Consider the following 17,889-nt stretch of genomic DNA (forward strand, 5'->3'; position numbering starts at 1 on the left):
GAGCCTGTGGCCAGCTGCTGTGGGGTGACAGCATGGCTCCCAGACTGGGCAAACACCTGTTTGCAGGCAGGGAGCTCTCGTGCCTTGCCTCAGTTCTGTTTGCCTGGCTTTGCTCTGCCCCTTTTGAGAGGGGATCAAAACCAGCCAGACCTGAACTCTCACTGCAGCTTTGTTGACAAAGCCTCTTGAGGCTTTCCTCCTGCTATCCCAGGTGGCCTGGGAGGAGAGGCTGGGAAAGGTAAAGCGCAGTGCCCTGCCTAGCCTGGCAGCAGGGCACCCAGAGCAGGCATCCTCCAGCCTGTGAGCTCAGGGAAGGGGCTCCAGAGCTGCACACGATGGGTTTGAGTGCTTTCCCATCCCCTCAAGCATGTGCTGAGCTGTGCCAGGGTGTGTACCTGGCTCCTTTCACAGCCTCCACCCCTCTGCACCCTGGGCATGGGCTCCACACCCCCAGTTCACTCTGTGCCACACATTCAGCTGGAAACTCATGCAAGGGGAAGTCATCCTAATTTTGGAGAGGGACATCAGGCCCAGCTTGAAGGATCTGGGCAGTGGTTATGCAACTTTCCTTTTATTTGAAGAAACTTCCCCCTCCTGTTTGTCCCAGCTCTGTGGCCATGACTTAAGCCATCACATTGCTGCCAGAGCTCATTCTGCTGGGCTCACTGCTCTCACAGGGTCTTCCTGAGGGCTCAGAGACCTGCTGCACCTCTCAGGGACTTGCCCCAGTGGGATTCATTTGTTGCTGGCACTGCTGACCATGGCACTGCAGGAGAGGGTGGGAGCACCACAGGGTGGCACACAATAAAACACTGTGCTCCCAAGTTAGCTACCAGGCCAGGTTGGTTTTCCTGTTTACTCCCTAAGTGGAAAATAGGAAGGGAGTAAAAAACCTCATCCCCTTGGCTATATAAAGGTCCTGTTGTGTGGGCACAGAAATGTTACCTTCTTTTCATTTTTGCCTTGGTGTTTCCAGGTGTGTGGCGTGGGCTGTGGTGTCAGTAAAGCAAATGAAGGGGGATGCTGGGAATAGCAGCTCCTCTGCAGGAGCTGTTTCCTCTCAGACAGAGGATTTGGTGGTCAGAGCACTTTGGTGAGTGGCTGTGTTGGAGTTCTGTAGAGCATGAGGGTCACAGAGGGTCAGGCAGGGCTTGTGCTGGTTGTGCTGGGCACACGCAGAGCCCCAGGTACACCTGGCACTCCCAGCTCAAAAAAAGGTGAAGAAGTCCCCCTGTCCCTACAGGAATTCATGGGTAGGTTGCCAGGGAAAGGTTGGCTGGCAGGCTTGGCCAGCAGGAGTGAGAGGTGGGAGCAGATAAGACATTGCCATGCCAGGAAACTGAGTTTCCAGCATCAGGATGTGTTATGGGGATTGTAAACCCTGTGATCCCAGAGATGTTGCTAAACCTTGTTTGCCTTGGATTGTTTGTCCAAAAAGATACCAAGAGATGAACTCTTTCTTCCCTTGTAATTGCCCATAATCTTATCTGAAGCCTCCAAAGTGTCCTAGAGACTTCTCAAGGTGATAACATGGAGATAACCAACAGACAAAAAAGAAGTCAAGAGCAGCTATTTCTCGGGTCTGCTGGTAAATAGCACAGGTTTGTTGCCCAGCTTTTGTCACCCTTATTTGTCACAGAGAAGGAAAGGACACCCAGAGGTGTCCAAGTCTCTCTCAGGCAGTGATTGACCTTTCTTGCCTTCTTGCCCCTCTGGGATAGCTGATGCTGTTTTGAGGAGTAAAGTCCCAAAGCTGCTTTAGCTGATTATAGGAAAATATTGCTGCATGAGAATGCAGCCATGGCTCAGTGTGCAGCTGCCCAGGCCAGTGGGGTTTCACCAAAGGTGGTTTTGGTGTGTGTGTTGTGGGCCTGTGGATCCCCTTCAGGCAAGGGGCTTGCTGATAGCTCTGGTGGTGGTTTCCAGGTACCTTCTACTGCACAGGGTTTGTGGCTTCTCACTTGAGAGAGGAGCATCTCGCCATAAACTTACAGAAGTATGTGCAATAGTAAAAAGGATCTTCCAAACATAGGATTTTTTTTTTTTAATTCAGTTCATTGTCTGTATCTGAACAGTTCAGTGTCTGTAGTCTTCCCATAACATTTACTGCCTGTCCAGTTCTGGAGTCAGGACCTGGATTCTATGTTAATTATGGTTCCTTCATCCACTTCATTGATTAAAAATGTGGCATTTCAAAGAGAGAAAACAAAATTCTTGTCTGACAAAGTGTCTCCCTGCTGCTGGTTCATGGCTTAGACATGGTTTCCAGAGCTATGAGCTGGCAGGTTTTGCCTCTGTTTTTATGTGCTGTGTGACCTTTGTGTCACTCTGGTTCTCAGTCAAAGTGCAATACCAAGTAAGAGCTGCACCAAATGTGAGCATCCTGTGTCAGCACCATAGCAAGTGACTGTGACCAGACCTGTTTTCTGCAAATCCTCCTTGATTTGCAAAATAAACTGTTTAAGAGAGTAGAGCTAAGTCAACCAAGCCATGCCTTGGCTCTGGGTCATGGTGATTTGCCTCTAGCATTGTCCTGCTTACTCCTTCAAATACTGGCTTAGTTTTCCTTTGGGTGAGTCCCTCAGCAGCTGGAGCTGGGCAGGTCACACATCCACTCTCCATGCCATTGGGGTGTCCTCCGTCCAGGTGCAAACATGTATTTTGGAAGTTATAAAAGGGGAGGTGAAGGGTATTTCAATGTCAGTTCTCCCAGGCAAAGCAAACTAATGGGGCAAATGAGCACTTCACTACCCCACTGCAGTGATTTCATTAGCACAAACCAGTGCACAGTCACGGAGGACACGCTGTCAAAGCAAATTGATTTTTTCTCCTGTTTTGCTCACTCACTGCAGGGCTTTGGGCACTGCCAGCAGGGCTGTCCCTGGCTCGTGGCTGTGCCCTTTGCCTGCCAGCACTCAGCCCCACACACTCTGGGGTTCCCTGCTGGCCTGGCTGTGCCCACAGATGTGGGGACAGGGGCACTCATGGGCACTCAGCTCACCCCATGGCAGCACTGCTGATCCCAGCAGCAGCTCCCAGGGGAGCCCAGCAGCTGCAGGAGTGGCCAGGGGCTGCTGTGGGTGGCCAGGGGCTGCTGTGGGTGGCAGGGTTCACCATGTGCCCTGGGAGCACATGGACAGGCATGGGGCACTCACAGCCCTTGGCCTGACTCTGCCCAGCTTCCCATTGCTGCTCTGTGTGCACAGGCTGCCCCAGCTCACCCCGGGGTTACCACACATTTTTGTCATGCTTGCAAAATGCTGTTACCGCAAATTGCAAAAACCAACCTCATCCCCATCTGATCAGAGTGAAACCAGCAGAGCTGTGCACGGCGTCTCCGGCATGTCCGGTGCTCCTGCAGGCACACAGCCCTTGCTCAGACACACAGCCCTTGCTCAGGCACACAGCTCTGGTTCAGACACACAGCTCTGGCTCAGACACACAGCTCTCCTTTGCTGCTTTTGGAGTTTTCTCCCACTGCAGACCCCATGCCTGTGCAAATGGCTGTGACCACTGCAGCCAGGGTGCTAGCTGCCGCAGTCACTGCCTTTTGCAGAAGGCTGAGGTGGCCTTTCCATGCACAGATGGCTGCAGTAAAGCTCGAGGTGTTGGGGAGTCTCTGCTGGGCTGCTCCTGAGCAGAACATGGGGGCTGCCACAGCATCCTGCAGACACAGGCCTGGCTGGGGCTGGCTGAGGACCCCACCCCAGGGTCTTGGCTCCCTGTCCCACAGGGTGGGCAGCACCCTGTCCTGGCAGGGCATAGGGAGCAGGGCACCCCCTGTGTCCCCACTGCCACCTGACGGCTCCTCCTGACCTCACCCTGGTCTCTGCAGTGGCACAGCCACGTGGATGGATGAGTGGCTGCAGCATGGAGGCATTCTGGGACACTCTGGGCATTCCCAGGAGCAGGTAAAAGTAGTATATTTAACAGTTGCCACAGGTCCTGGAGGCTCTTTATCCTGTGGAGAGCAGCTCAGCAGCTCCAGCTCCCATGACAGACCAGTCTGTGCTGCTGGGCTGTGCTGTGGCTGGTGCACACGCCACATGTTGGGGAGCACTCCCAATGGCTTTCCCTGGAGCTCACCAGGTGGGTCTGGCTGTGAGCCAGGCTGGAGCTCAGCCCCTCCAGAGCTGATGGAAATGCTGGGGGCGGCTGGGCAGTCCGGGGGGCTGGAAGGACTCAGGTAACAGGCACTAAAAATGGGGGCTGTGACAGGATGCTGCAATGAACTGCAGCCCTAAGTTAGAGCTGTGCTCTGCCTTCACCCATGAACTGCAGCAGGGGCAGAATTACCCCCTCAGTGCCACTGCCCCACAGTGACAAGGTGTCAGTGCAGGGCCATCAGCTGGGGACACTCAGCTCTGCCTTAGAGTGACATGTCATATGCTGGGATCATATGGTTCCTCTTGTGTCACTAATCAAGTGACTCAAAAAAGCAGGGCACTAAAGTTCTTTGGCAATGCTAAAAGCAAAACTTAAGGAAAAAAATTCTCCTTCCCTTACTCCATAAAAGTTCAACATTGTGCAGATGATCTAAATTTTTTTTGAAATGCTGAAGGCTGTCTGGATTTTAAGTGTTTTATGCTGTGTGCAGGGATCTCCTGTGTCTAAAATAGATGACACACTTCAGAGGGGAGCCTTTGGTCTTTCCAGACAAGAGACACAAGACACACAGCTGAACCCTGCTATTGTTGGAGGCTGGCTGTAGGAAAAGCAACTGCAAATGGCCAGGCTTGGTATTCTGCTGTGCTTTGTACTTAAAAGTATGCGTTTTATCATGACAGGTGAGAGAAGCTGAACTTTAAAGGCTTACCTTGCTCTAGCAGGAGGCCTGCAGGAGGTTGCCCAACCTGACTCCAGCCCAGGCCATTATGCTGGTCCCCTCCCAAATTCTTAGTTTTACACATTTTCCTGTTCTGCAGGCTTGAAGTTATTAGCCATCCTCAGGAACATAACTTCCCAAAGGCCCTTAGAGCCTTGCCTGTGTGTCTTTGGTCCTCCCCAGGCAGGCATGGCAGGTGGATGTTCTTGCTTTGAGCCCACACAGGTTTGTAGGATGCAGCAGAAGCTTTCTGGGGTGCTGGGCTTGTCAGAGCCTGGCTTCACCCCCCTGCCTGAGCTGGGCTTTGCAGCAGCTTGGGTGATGCAGCCCCTGGGCTGGGGGTGAGGGAACACATCACACAGGGCAGGGACAAACCAGCCCTGCCCTGACACAATCAGCGTTTCTAAATGAGCTCTGGGCTAATCATCACGGCTCGTATTTCCATCCCCACCTGTCACCTATGTCAGCTCATGGGGACTCCAGAGGGCAGCTAAATGAGGAGAGCACTTTGGTATTACCGGGCAGCTGGAGCAGCAGCTGAGTGAGGGCATTACAGGGCTCCAAACACCTCCACTCTTGGCAGAGCTGCCCTGCAGGGGTGGGACACATCCCCTGGGATCGGGGTCTCCAGCAGCACGGCTTCCACGGGCTCTGCACCGCCTGGCCATCCATCCATCCATCCATCCATCCATCCATCCATCCATCCATCCATCCATCCATCCATCCATCCATCCATCCATCCATCCATCCATCCATCCATCCATCCATCCATCCATCCATCCATCCATCCATCCATCCATCCATCCATCCATCCCCTTGCCCCGGTGCTCGGGGCTGCTGCGGGGCTCCGGCTCCCCGCGGTGGCCGCGTCGGGCGGGCGCAGCTGCTGGGCCGGGCTGGCCGCTGCCTTTCCCGGGCGCCGGGGTAAATAAACAGCGCCAGCTGCCAGGGAAGCACTTTGTGTACACACACACCCAGAATGTATACAGAGAAACACGGATCTCGGTGCGTGTATGTACGTAACGATGCGTGTGTCTCTGTAAATTCGTGTATGTGTGTATAAACATGATGGGTGTATAAACGTGTACTGAGTTCCGACATAAACGTCTACGGCTATAAAACATAAATACTATAGGTGTACGTATATGAGTATAGATATGTTCATACATGTGCAAGTACACACACAGTATATGAAATATCCATGCTCCAGCATGCGCACCTGGACACATACACACACATATTCGTTATTCGTGTCCCTGTGCACACCGGCACCTCTCGGTGTCCCCGAGCCCCCCGGTGTCCCCGCCGGTGTCCCGGTGTCCATCCCGCCTCTGGCCGGCGGGTGGCGCCGTTGCCCGCGCGATCCCCGCGCTGTCGGGCCCGTGCGGGCTCAGCGCGGCTCTGGAAAGTTTCAACAATTAAAAATATCGCTCCATTAACCTGTGAGTACGTAACGGAGAGATGGGGGAAAATGCCTTCGGGAGAGCGGCACAGTTTTCCAATGTATTTCTCTTAGGAATGAGTTTTTACGCCTCTCTGCTTGTGTTTCCACTGCAGGTAATGTCCAACTAGCTTGTACAGCTGAAGTCACTTGGGGATTGGGTGCTGTGCCTGGCAAAGTAACCCGAGGGACAGCAGGGTTGTCCTGGCTGGGCCTGGGACCCTCAGGCTGGCAGCAGGAGGTGGCCCTGGGCATGGCCCTGCAGAGCCTGGCAGAGCCACCCCTGGCTCTGGCCTCACTGGGGCAGGGCAGCTCCAGCTGCACAAGGTTAACTTGGCTTGGGTCAGTGCCTGCAGGGTCACAGAAGCAAAGCCTTGCAGGAAAATTGTAATGAATGACCGGGTTTCATGTCATTTGAACTGAAATTCAAACCCTCCAGCCCCACAGAGCAGAATGCAGCAGCCATGGGTTTATGCAGGCTGCCGATTCTGAACGTGGAGAGAGAAAGGGGGAGAAGCTGCTGCAGGGGCTGCCTGGAGCAGGGAGGCTGCTGGGGTGAGCAGGGCCATGGCATCGCCCCTGTCAGCACCATCCCACCCAACACGAGCCCTCCCAGTGCCCCAGCTAACTCTCTCCTGAGAAAGGGCTAATCTTTACATGCCCCAGCCTTTCCCAACACATCCTGGTTCACAAGTTCAGCAGCTTCAAAGCTGGGTCTGATCATTAACCCTGAGAGACTGGAGATCACTGAAGCGTTTAAACTGCGTGTTTGAGAGGGCTGAAAGCACAAAGCTCAGGCACAAATCTGTACCCAAATTCCGAGACAATCTTCGTGAGGCAGATGGAGGGGTTTGGTTCAGCTGTGTGATGCCAGCACATTGTGTAGGTTTGTGTCTTCATTTCTTTTTAAAGCTGCTTTTGAGCAGCTGATGTTTCAAAAATGGTCATGGGTTTAGGATGTGTCTGCCCATGTGGTCTGTGGTGAGTATGCCTGGGCTTACTGTTCCCATGGACTTCTGTAAAAGAGATGAGAGGGTCAGAGTTCTTCACTTTTGACAAAGACTTAATGAAAATTTCTCTTTTCTTCTGCATTTTCTCTATCACATTTTTTAAAATATGAAAGTACAGAAGAAAAAGCTGTTTGTGACGATGTTACACAAAAAACCAGCAGCAGCAGGCAGAAGATCCATCTATGGTGGAGCTGGTTTTCAGTTTGTTATTTTCATGGGGTGTTTTTGATGTCAGAATTACAGGGAAATGTAGGTTGGACAAGGCCTCTTGAGGCCACCTGGCCCTCCCTGTTGCTCAGTGTGAGTCCAGCTCCATTGGGCCTCTCAGCAGCAGTGAGCCCTCAGCAGTGTGATCTGCAGCACCCTGATAGCAATTTTGGAAGGATCTGAATGAGCACTGAGGAGCAAAATCATTGGTATTCTCCTTGATGGGATTTAATCTTAATGCAGCTCATTAGTCTTCAAGGGTGGAAGTCTTGAACCTGATGGTGCCAAAGGATTTATTTAAATTCCAGAGGTATAGCCTCAAAACAAGGGAGGTGAAGGTCACAGAGAGAGGGAAGCACATGAATACAGCCCTGTCTGTGACACTGGGGCTCCTGTGAGCAGAGGTCGAGCCCCAGGTGCCCCCAGGGCAAGGCTGGCAAAGGGCTGAGCCTTGAGCCCTGCTGGTGCTGATGTTCCTGAGGGTCAGCCAGGGATCTGCTCCAGGAAAAGCAGAGCCCTCATCTCATCCTTGAGGGGAAACTGCCAAAGCAGAATCAAACACGAGCTGAGGCTGGTGCTGGTTTTATTTTCACCTGTTTGTATTGCTGCTATTGGGATCAGTGGATAAGGCTGGATCCTGCAGCACAGACACCTGCTGGGGCAGGCTGGCACTGCTCAGGGAGGGCGAGCTGATGGCAATGGGGCTGCTCAGTGGGTGAGAGACCGTGTCCCCTGCACATCCAGGCAAATCCCACCTGCACATGGAGGTAAATCCCACCTGCACATCCAGGCACATCCCATCTGCACATCCAGGCACCTCTCACCTGCACATCGAGGCAAATCCCACCTGCACATCCAGGCACATCCCCTGCAGTTTCTGCCCCCAGCCTGGGTGCCAGGGCTCGTCCCCAGCCTGGCCCGTGCCCGGGTGGTGGCACTGGGCTGCCTGCCAGCCTGCAGGGCACGGCAGCGTGGTGGCCATGGCCAGCTCCCACCCACCAGGCACTGAACCCCAGGGCGTGGCTCTCTTTCATTTTCTGCCTTTCATCTCCTGAAATTGTCCCACAATGCCCAAGCAGGCTGGCACGTTTTCAGCACTGAAAACCAGATGTTGCCAACTTTCCAGTGGTTGTGCTTGGTGCTTTGTGCTGTTAGTTTAGCAGAAGTGTGCACGTCATGCCTCTTGCAAAAACAGATAGGATTTATTCCCTGAACAAGGGTCAGCTCTGTTTTCAGTGCCTTTGTCTCCCTTAGCAATGCCTGTGTAGGTCAGAGATGTTGCTGCCAGCTTCCATGAGCACAGGTTCAGTAGCACCCTCCACTGCAAGACTCAGTCCTGCTCCTCCTTGCTTACCTGGGCACTAAGCAGCTGCTTGGTTCATGCCTGCAAAAGCACTTGCCTGAATATTTTTGCCAGTAAAATGAGTTATTTTTTTCCATCTGTATTTTTAGACATTAAACTCAGTGTTTAGTCATCACCTCTATGCTTCCTATCTGTGTGCAAGTACTGCAGAGGAGATAAATATAGATATAGATACATAAATATACATATGTATAGCTGTATGTATATATAATATACACACATAATGTATATATATATGTAATATATACATAGCACACACATATGTATGTATAGATATAATATACATACACACATTCATGCTGTGCAAAAGAGCTGTCCTAAAATAGGAAATCTGGTACCTGGGGATATGGGCTTTCCCAAAAATGAACTTCAGAAGAGGAAGGAGGCCCCTGCCTTTGTGTGCATGCAGGGCTGTGATCCTGAGGGACCAGCAGGGAGGAGGGAGGCTCACACAGTGCCCAAAAGTCTTCTGGCAGAGCCTCTGAGATGTCCAAAGAAATGGTGCCAAGCCACATGGGCCAAGGCTTGCCAGTGGCTGCAGGAGCTGCTGTGTGAGTTGCCTCAAGCTTTAACAAGGGAGGCTCATGGTCTTGCACCCATCTTCAAGACAAATGCCCAGCTTCAAACCAGGAAAAATAAGTAAGGTTATTCCAGAAATTTCATTAGCATTTTCTTTCATAGTTACTGGAAAAATAAAGTGGCACATTAGTCATCTCAAAAATACAGCAGAGCAGTGTGAGGGCAGGGGGTGGGATTTTAGTGACTGTGGTTTTTGTGGACCAATTGCTGTAACTGAAATATGGCATCCTTAAAGAAATGGAGCACAAATCTGAGCAGGGACAGAGCTTGCCAAATCACTTCAGGCTGCCTTTTAACCTTCTTTTCAAATTCCCACAGGAAGGAGCACTGGCAGCATGAGACCCTGGGGCCACTGACAGGCCCACCTGCTGACAGACTGGCCCTGCCCTGCCCAAGGTGAGCCTCCCTTGGTGTCTCTGTGGGTGTGGAGAAGCTTGTGCACACATATGTGCATGAACACACGTGTGGACATAGGCATGGATGTCTGTATGCTCATACATACAATATATATGCATACGCACATACCATGATACATGTGATACACTCATCCATACCATATGTGTGTATACATGTATTCTACACACATAAAAATACACATACACAGACATGTTGTGCATGTAAATATATGGACATGGATGCACATTATACATGTATATGTACATATATAGCATATCTATAATTCTGTTATACTTATATATTGTATATATACACATATATTCAATATATGTGTATATATACAATATGTTTTAACATAAAAAACAATATATATATATGTTTTATATATTATATATATAAAACATAACTTCTATTGTTGAGACCAAACTGTCCCTAAGGAGGCTCAGAGGCTGGGACTGGTTTGCAGCCCTCTCTGCAAGGTTTTTATCCCGTCCTTCAGCTCCACCATGTTTGCAGAAGGGCTGCAGTGCCTCCCTGTGTGCCACACTGGGTGGGAGCTGGCAGAGCCCTTGGTCCAAGCATGACATTTAGACCAAGGTACAGCTGTTTGTTTTGGTGGTTGAATTTTTATCTGTAGATGACATAAGGGGCCATAAGCACTTGTACTCCATGTAAGTATTGATTTCCAAAGGGAAGTGGCTGATGAATCACTGCAGGTCCAGCTCTGAAAGATGCCCAAGTGCTGCTTGACCCAGCATTCTCCTTGGGCCTGCAGGGAGTGACTCTGCAGCAGTCGTGAGGGCAATGGAGACAAAGATGAATGGCTCATTTCCCCTGTAATGCAGCACAGAAACAGGCTTTCATGAAAAACAGAGCACAGGCAAGATGGAAAGGGCGGCAGCCGCTTGCGAAGGTCGCACATATCATTTCTTTTGGCAAGTTTGCCTCTGTGGCTGACAAAAGCAGGACAGATCAAGTGTCTTCCATCAGACCTGGATTAAAAATGAAGTCATGTTGCTTGGAGAACTGACAGTCCCACCAAAAATAATAGAGGCTGCTGACAGTTCTGGCTTTGCAATAAAAAGCCTCTACCCACGTTGTCAAAAGAGCGTCTCTGGTATGGGCATAAATAAGGCATTATTTGAATGGAAATGTTAATGGCAAGGAGCTATAAATCATATTGGTCTGTTGCACTAACAGACTGTGGCTGAAAAATGTGTTCTTGTTTGTCATGTATATGGAAATCCGTGTGTGTGTGTGTATAAAGAAAACATGCACATCTATTGCTATCTCTATATGTTCCATACACATAATGGTAGCTAAAATTACTTAGCAAACAGTCCTTCCCCTAAGAGCAAGTGCTTGGTGTGATACACTGAGGGCTGTTGTGTAAGGTTTGACTGAGTATCTTTCCCATACATAAAGGTTGTAACGTAGCAACCATTTTTTTCTCCTCAGAAAACACCGTTTCCAAGCTAATTATTACTGCCCTTATCAGTGGCACTGTCAGAGCTCCTGATGCACTGCTGGGCTGGGCAAGAGGCACAGCAGCTTCCAGCAGCCACAAGCTGCATGAAGGTGCTCATGGAGAAGAGGAAGAGAGAGGCATGGTAAGTGAGGGCTCACTCGTGGTAAGGGAGATGTTGGGAGCCTCGGGTGCTCTGATGGCCTTGCTGGGACAGGGAGCTGCCCCTGGCTGCTCAGTGGGAATGTGGCCACTGCTTGGGAAGAGCCCCAGCCCAGGCCATGCTGCCAGCCCTGTGCTGGGGGAGCCAGGTCTTCCACTGTGTCACATGTATATATATAAATACATGCATATCCATATATATATGCATATATATCCATATATATATATGGATATATGTATATATGTATATATATATATCATATATATATACACACATGTACATATCCATATATATATCTCTGTATCTATCTATCTATCTCCATATAAATATATATATGCTACATATATATACACACATATATCCATATATATACACACACACACACACATACATATACACATACGCATGTATATATATATATATATGTATGTATGTACATTTGAAAACTGTGCCACTCTCCTGAAGGCATTTTCCCCCATTTCTCCATTACATACTTACAAAGTAATATACATATACACAAATATATGTATGTTATATAAATATATGCACACACACACACACAGACACACAGATCCCTGCACGGACATTGGGGTGAAGCAGAATTCCATCTCTCAACATCCAAACTCTTTGCCCAGAGCACCACAGCAGCTGGCCCTCAGCGTCTGCAGTGCCCAGCTGCCCAGGCTGGAGGGTCAGTGCTGCCATGGCACTGCTGCTGGAGCCAGGCTGTCCCCACTGTCCCCACACCCCAGGACCAGTGGGAGCCCCACAGCAATGTCCTGGAATTGCTGCTGGGAGCAAACCCGGGCAGGGAGAAGGAAGGGAGACACATGAGAAATTGCCATCCAAGTGCGTCTCCCCCAGCAGGCACTGTCCCTGCAGGGGCACTGCCTGGCGGGCTGGGGACAGCACAGGGCTCAGTCTGTGCTGCAGTCCTGGCCCTGGCCCAGCATGCTGGCACCAACTGGGCACTGCCAGCACCCTGCACTGTCCCCAGCACCGGGCTCACAGTGATGGAGGTGTTGGGTGCAATGCCAGCATGGGGTTATATAAACGTGAAAGCATTTTATATAAGCCTATTTTATCTGCAAATCATTTATATTTAGAACACCTATTTCTACTGGAAACACTAAAACCATGTTACATAAGAGCTTGTTTAAATCCTTTGGCTTAAGGCTCGGGCAGGGGGAGGGGTTGGTTCAGGCATGGTGCATTCAGGCTGCAGGTTATAATCACAGCCTCCACTGGCAGCCAAAACCCAGCCTTAAAACCCTTTTTGCTTTCATTCCACGCTGCCCTGACAATAGCAGAATACTTCCCTGAAGGGTAATTTTCCTCTTTCTCAGCGCTGCCTTCGTGTTTGGAAACTTTCATTTTTGATGCTGTGGGTGTGCTGCCAGCACAGGAGGGATGGCAGCAGGGCTGTGCCTGGTCAGTGTCCCTGTGCCCGGGCTGTGACAGGGGTGGGACACTGCTGACATCACCTGAGAGGCTGCCGAGCCATTCTCAGAAATTGAAAAAGGCACCAACTGGAAATGACCATTTAGCACTATAAAATGACTTTGTCATTCATGCAATGATGTTTTCTAATGAATGAGTTATTCCCCAGCCCTCCCACGAGGGGGAGGCAGGAATGGCTGTGAGGATGGCCATCAAATCCTGTCTAATGCAGCTGTGAGCACCATTTGGATGCTCACACTGCCCTGCTGCAGCCCTGAAAACATCTGTTCCCCCCATGAGCCAGGACAGGCTGCTCCCTGCAAGGCTGGGGCACCCCCACCACGCTGTTGGGCCATGGTGCACATGGTGGCCATCACAGCACTGCTGTGCCAAACAAGTCCTTGCACAGCATTTGGATGCTGCTCCCACCTTGCTTTCCTAGTGTGAAGGACTCCAAAGATGGAGAAGTGGAGGATCCCCCTCCCAGTGATGATGCTGTCTGTGAGAATTCTCCATTGCCCCACACCATCAATACTGTCATGGTGAACAGCTCACCTTCAGCAACAGCAGGTACCACTGACCTTCCCTCCTTTACAGCCAGTCCAGACCAAATCTTCTGTTTTTTCCTGCCCCTCTTTGAAGGCAAGGTCAGGAATCACTCCCCTCGCTTGCTTTCCAAGGCAGCATGGCCAGGGCACTGTCCCCAGGCTGGATGTGCCCTGTCCAGGTGGGATGTGCTCCCTCTGCAAACACACTGGGCTGGGCTCTCCCATTGCTTTCCCATCTGGATACTCCTTTAATCCCCATCACTGCTCCAGTTCTCCCTGTGAGTGCTCCACATTCAGGTGACACCGTTCATTGGTTTCTATAAATGCCCAGGACACTGCAGAGATTTCAGGGACAAAGAGCTAAAGCTGTAAATGACTTTCCTCCTTACCTTAATCTCCCAACTCCCTTAATGTGACTCCAGCACTGGGAGTCACCTGGTTTGTCCCCCCAGTCAGCACCTGCTCTTGCAGGATGAGCTTTAACCACTCCATCTTTCATTTTCCTGCTGTGTAGTGGAGAAGACAACACAGCACAAGATTTCTTAGTGCTGTGGGAGGAAGGCAATTAACATCTGTGCATGCTGCAAAGCCCCTTGAGATTTGCTTTCCCTCTGCAGGAAGTGAAGGTGCCTTAAACTGTTTGAAAGCCACATCATTCCTGAATTTCTGTGAGCTCAGCTGTGATGGGGCTGGGGTGCTGTGTGGCAGAGAGATGGAAATGGAGTGCCCTGGTGCCCAGAGGCAGCAATCCCTGCTGGGAATTACCCCAGGACATGAGCAGCACCATCTCCACCTTGGTTTCTGCAGCACTTCCTGAGTGTTTTAAGAAGCGTGAAGGACCAGGCTGGCAGGTTCCTGACCTGGTGGAGAGCCGGGTGTCTGTGCTGGGCATGGAGCTTTGCTGAGCCCTTTGCTCAGCCCCACCACCCCAGGGCTGGTGCAGGCTGCCCTCCCTGCTCCCCCAGCTCCCCACACATCCCATCCCCACTCAAATCACTTCAGCAAATTCTTCTCATACCTCACTTCAGCCAGACGCTGTAAATTGGATTAAAGTCATGCCTGGAGAGATTTCTCATGTCAAATATGTAAATCTAACTGAATCTGAACTGTTTCTGCTTTGCCACAGGGGTGCTGCTCCCCACACTCCCCTCCTGGTATGCAGGGAGCTCCCAGATCCAGCTCCGGGAGTTTGGAGCTGGCTCTCCTGTGGCACTGCCCACAGGAACCAAAACTGATGTCAAAACCTGCCACAGTGAAGAGGTTCACCTTGAAAATGATGAACTCCTTATTTAGTCTTGGACAAGAATTGTACATGGGCTGATTGTTAAAGGAGCTGGGCATCCCACTGCTCCAGAATATGGCCTGAGCTCCAGGGGCAGCTGGGCCCCTGACTCCTGTCAATTCACTCTGAGCACTCCATCTCCTCCTGGTTTTATCACTTATCATAAAAGCCAAGTGATGTAGGGACTGTTTCATGGGCTGGAGAACAAACCTGTCTCCTTTTTTGAGCATGGAAGAAGATAAATTGAGGTGATAGGAGACATTGGGATCCTCAGGACTCAAATTCTCTGGAAAACCTATGAGAAAAGCAAGTTGCAGATAGCCCAGGGAAAGCCCAAATCCCCTGCTGCAGGGGCTGTGTGTGCCGGGCACAGCACCCAAACCCCTTCACTCCCAAACTCTTGCCAGCTGAGATGCCTAACTGGGGAATGTCAGGGAAGAACTGCTCTGTGTCACCTGGCTCATTAAAACTGGGGACAAGGTCCTCACCCAAGGGCTGCTCTGCATCCATCTGCACTGCATTGACAAGCACTGGCAATGGCAATGTACACAGCAGATTCAATTTAGCCAGGGAAAGTAAATAAGTGGAGAGCAGGGACTCACGGACAATAGCAATTTTCATTTCACCTGAAGAACAACCCAGTCAGAGATTTTAGTATGCATTTGCTAATGGCTCCGTGACCTCATAAATTCTGGGGCACTGACTTCATGCTTGCTTCTGAGCATGGTCCACACCCCATGGAGGCTGGAGCTGCAGTGCAGAGCCCTCTCATGAGCCCACCACGCTCTCCAGGCTGACAGCAGTGCCTGGCCCTGCAGCTGCCCTGCTCCCTAAATCTTTCTGAGGAGCAGCAACACCTCAGTGCTGGGTGTGCAAGGCACTGGAGAGGCTGCCTGGGCCACAGCCCCTGCCCAGCCTCTGACAGGTCACACACTGGCTGTGGGGGTGGCAGCAGCTCCCTCAGGCACCCCTGCCATAAATCCACAGCTCTGAGTGCTGCTGTCAGCCCCTGGGAGGAAGAGGCACTTTAGTGAGAGACAAACACTGCTGGGGTTTGATTTTGTCGTGGCTGGAAGGACGCCACGGATGGCAGCTCGGGGAGCAGGCTGTGCTCAGCTGGGACATCTCCAGCTCCCTGCTGGCAGCCAGGCCCTGGAACAGCTCCATCCCCCTGCCTGGCAGGTCCTAGCTGTTAAATAAATGTGCTGCCAGGCTGAGGTGGTGCAGGGAATGGCTTACGACCTTCATCCAACAAAAAAGAATTCAGGCAGGTGTGGATAGAAGGTGAAGAATTGGTGTAAATGGCCATAATCAGTCGTGTTTTGGGGACACACAAGATACCAGTCTGCTGCCTCTGTCTCAAGGCTTTGGTGTGGGCCCACACCTGTGAGAAGTGGGTATTTTGCCCCAAACAGCATGTGTGAGAGCCTCCCTGCTCCCAGCAGCCCTCTGCAGCCCCACTCTGTCACCAGCTTCCCAACATCCTGTTTTCACTGGGATTATTTTAATCTTCCTGTTTCCCATCATATTTTTCCTCCTGCCCATGCCAACAAAGACTGCAATTCCTGGCAGGCAGGGTGGAAACCTCCTCCCTCCACCAGCCTTTTGGAGGATGAGCTGGGCTCTGCCCTGGTCACGCCTGGCTCCTCTCCACTGCTGGTGCTGGCACCACTGTGACCCACCAGGGCACCCAGCTGCTCACAGCACGTCCTTTAGGGCCCACTGGCACAGGGAACTGCTCAAGCAGCTCTGTGCTCTCCTATTTTGCTCTGTGCTGTCGTATTTTGCTCTGTGTTGGCTGAAGAACCAAAACCTCTGCTCCACTGCTGACATCACTGTGGTTTTATCAGGGCAGCAGCAATGCTGCAAGGTGCTGATTAACTGAGCCACAGGTGTGGGCAGCCAAGTTCCAGCTGCACACCGTGAGCCAGAGCTCCACTCAGCTTCCAGGGTTTGCTTTTCTCCTGGATGATGAATCTCCTTGCCCTGTGCAGGTCCCTAAGCCAGTCCCAGGTTTTTCACCTTGCCCTGCTAGAAGTGGATACTGTACCCTGGGTGATGCACTTCCAAGGCCAATAGAAATACAGATCCAAGTGCCAGCAATCCCAAAGGACATTCCTGTCCTCTCTACACTCCAACAGGCTGGCACCTTGCTGCTTCACAGGGCTGGGCATGGTGCAAAACTGAGAGGCTCAAACACCTGAGGGTCTCTCAGTATAAAAGCAAGTAAAAAGAGAATAAAGAATCATGGAAAACCAGTGAAATATCATGTGTAAGGGTTGAAAAGATAATTTAGTATCTAGAATTGATTTAATCTTTCAATATGTGTCAACATCAAATCTGCTAAGACTCTAACAATAGCAGAAAATATCTGAGACAAATATGACACAAAACAAAACCCAAACCCATCTGCTTCATTAATCACAGGCTTTAAGAATGTTTCTGCTAGTTACCCAGCTATTTCAAGAGCTGTACTGTCTGAATCTATATCCAAACAAACACAGAAGTCATAGTAAATCTGTCATTCACTTATTGAGGTCTATCCTTTAAATCCTTCTAAATGATAAAATTCAAGACAGGCATCAAAAGGAAACATTGTTTCTCTACAGCCTCCAGCACTGAAGATTTAAACTCTAATCCAGTCTGAATGGCAGCACCAAGAACGAGAATTAGAAAATGTCCTTTCACTGCCTGAGCCGGGCTTTGGAGCATCCATTGCTGAAGCCCGAGCTGCAAACTAAAAGATCAACAATCTTGTAAAGCAGAAATTCTACCCTGGGTACACTTGCTTTTTGGGAAGATGCTGTGGAGATGATGATACAGAAAAATGATGAGGTTTATACTTACCTTGCACCAGCCACAGTGGGATTAGTGTGGCAGTGAAGCTTCCACTCTACACAGCCCCAGAGCCCTGGGATATGGCTTGAGGACCATGGCAAAATTCAGATATAAAGAAAAGCCTGTATTTTATTAGGCCTCCCATCTATTCTGAGAGTGGCCAGTGATCTTCAACCAAGCAGGCAGGGGATCACCACTTGCCTTGGACTGTATTCAACCATGAATGATTACCAGAAGAATATAATAAGCCTAACCCAAAAGTTACAAGAAATCTGGAGAAATGAAAAGTGTAAGCTAAGACACAAGTAATGCAGAACATTACCAAATTAGGA

General features: G+C 50.5%; 1 protein-coding gene across 1 annotated transcript in view; it reads left to right on the plus strand.

Annotated features, from left to right (window-relative positions):
- Positions 1 to 17,889, plus strand: part of BCL2L10 (BCL2 like 10) — a 38,216-nt gene that overhangs the window by 17,793 nt on the left and 2,534 nt on the right. The window contains exons 3-4 of the transcript XR_010441612.1: positions 9,744 to 9,821; positions 11,280 to 11,431. The gene's annotated coding sequence lies outside the window, so the exon portion shown is untranslated. The remainder of the gene's footprint in view (positions 1 to 9,743; positions 9,822 to 11,279; positions 11,432 to 17,889) is intronic.

The sequence above is a fragment of the Zonotrichia leucophrys genome, chromosome 10, assembly GCF_028769735.1.
Source record: "Zonotrichia leucophrys gambelii isolate GWCS_2022_RI chromosome 10, RI_Zleu_2.0, whole genome shotgun sequence".
Classification (NCBI taxonomy): Eukaryota; Metazoa; Chordata; class Aves; order Passeriformes; family Passerellidae; genus Zonotrichia; species Zonotrichia leucophrys.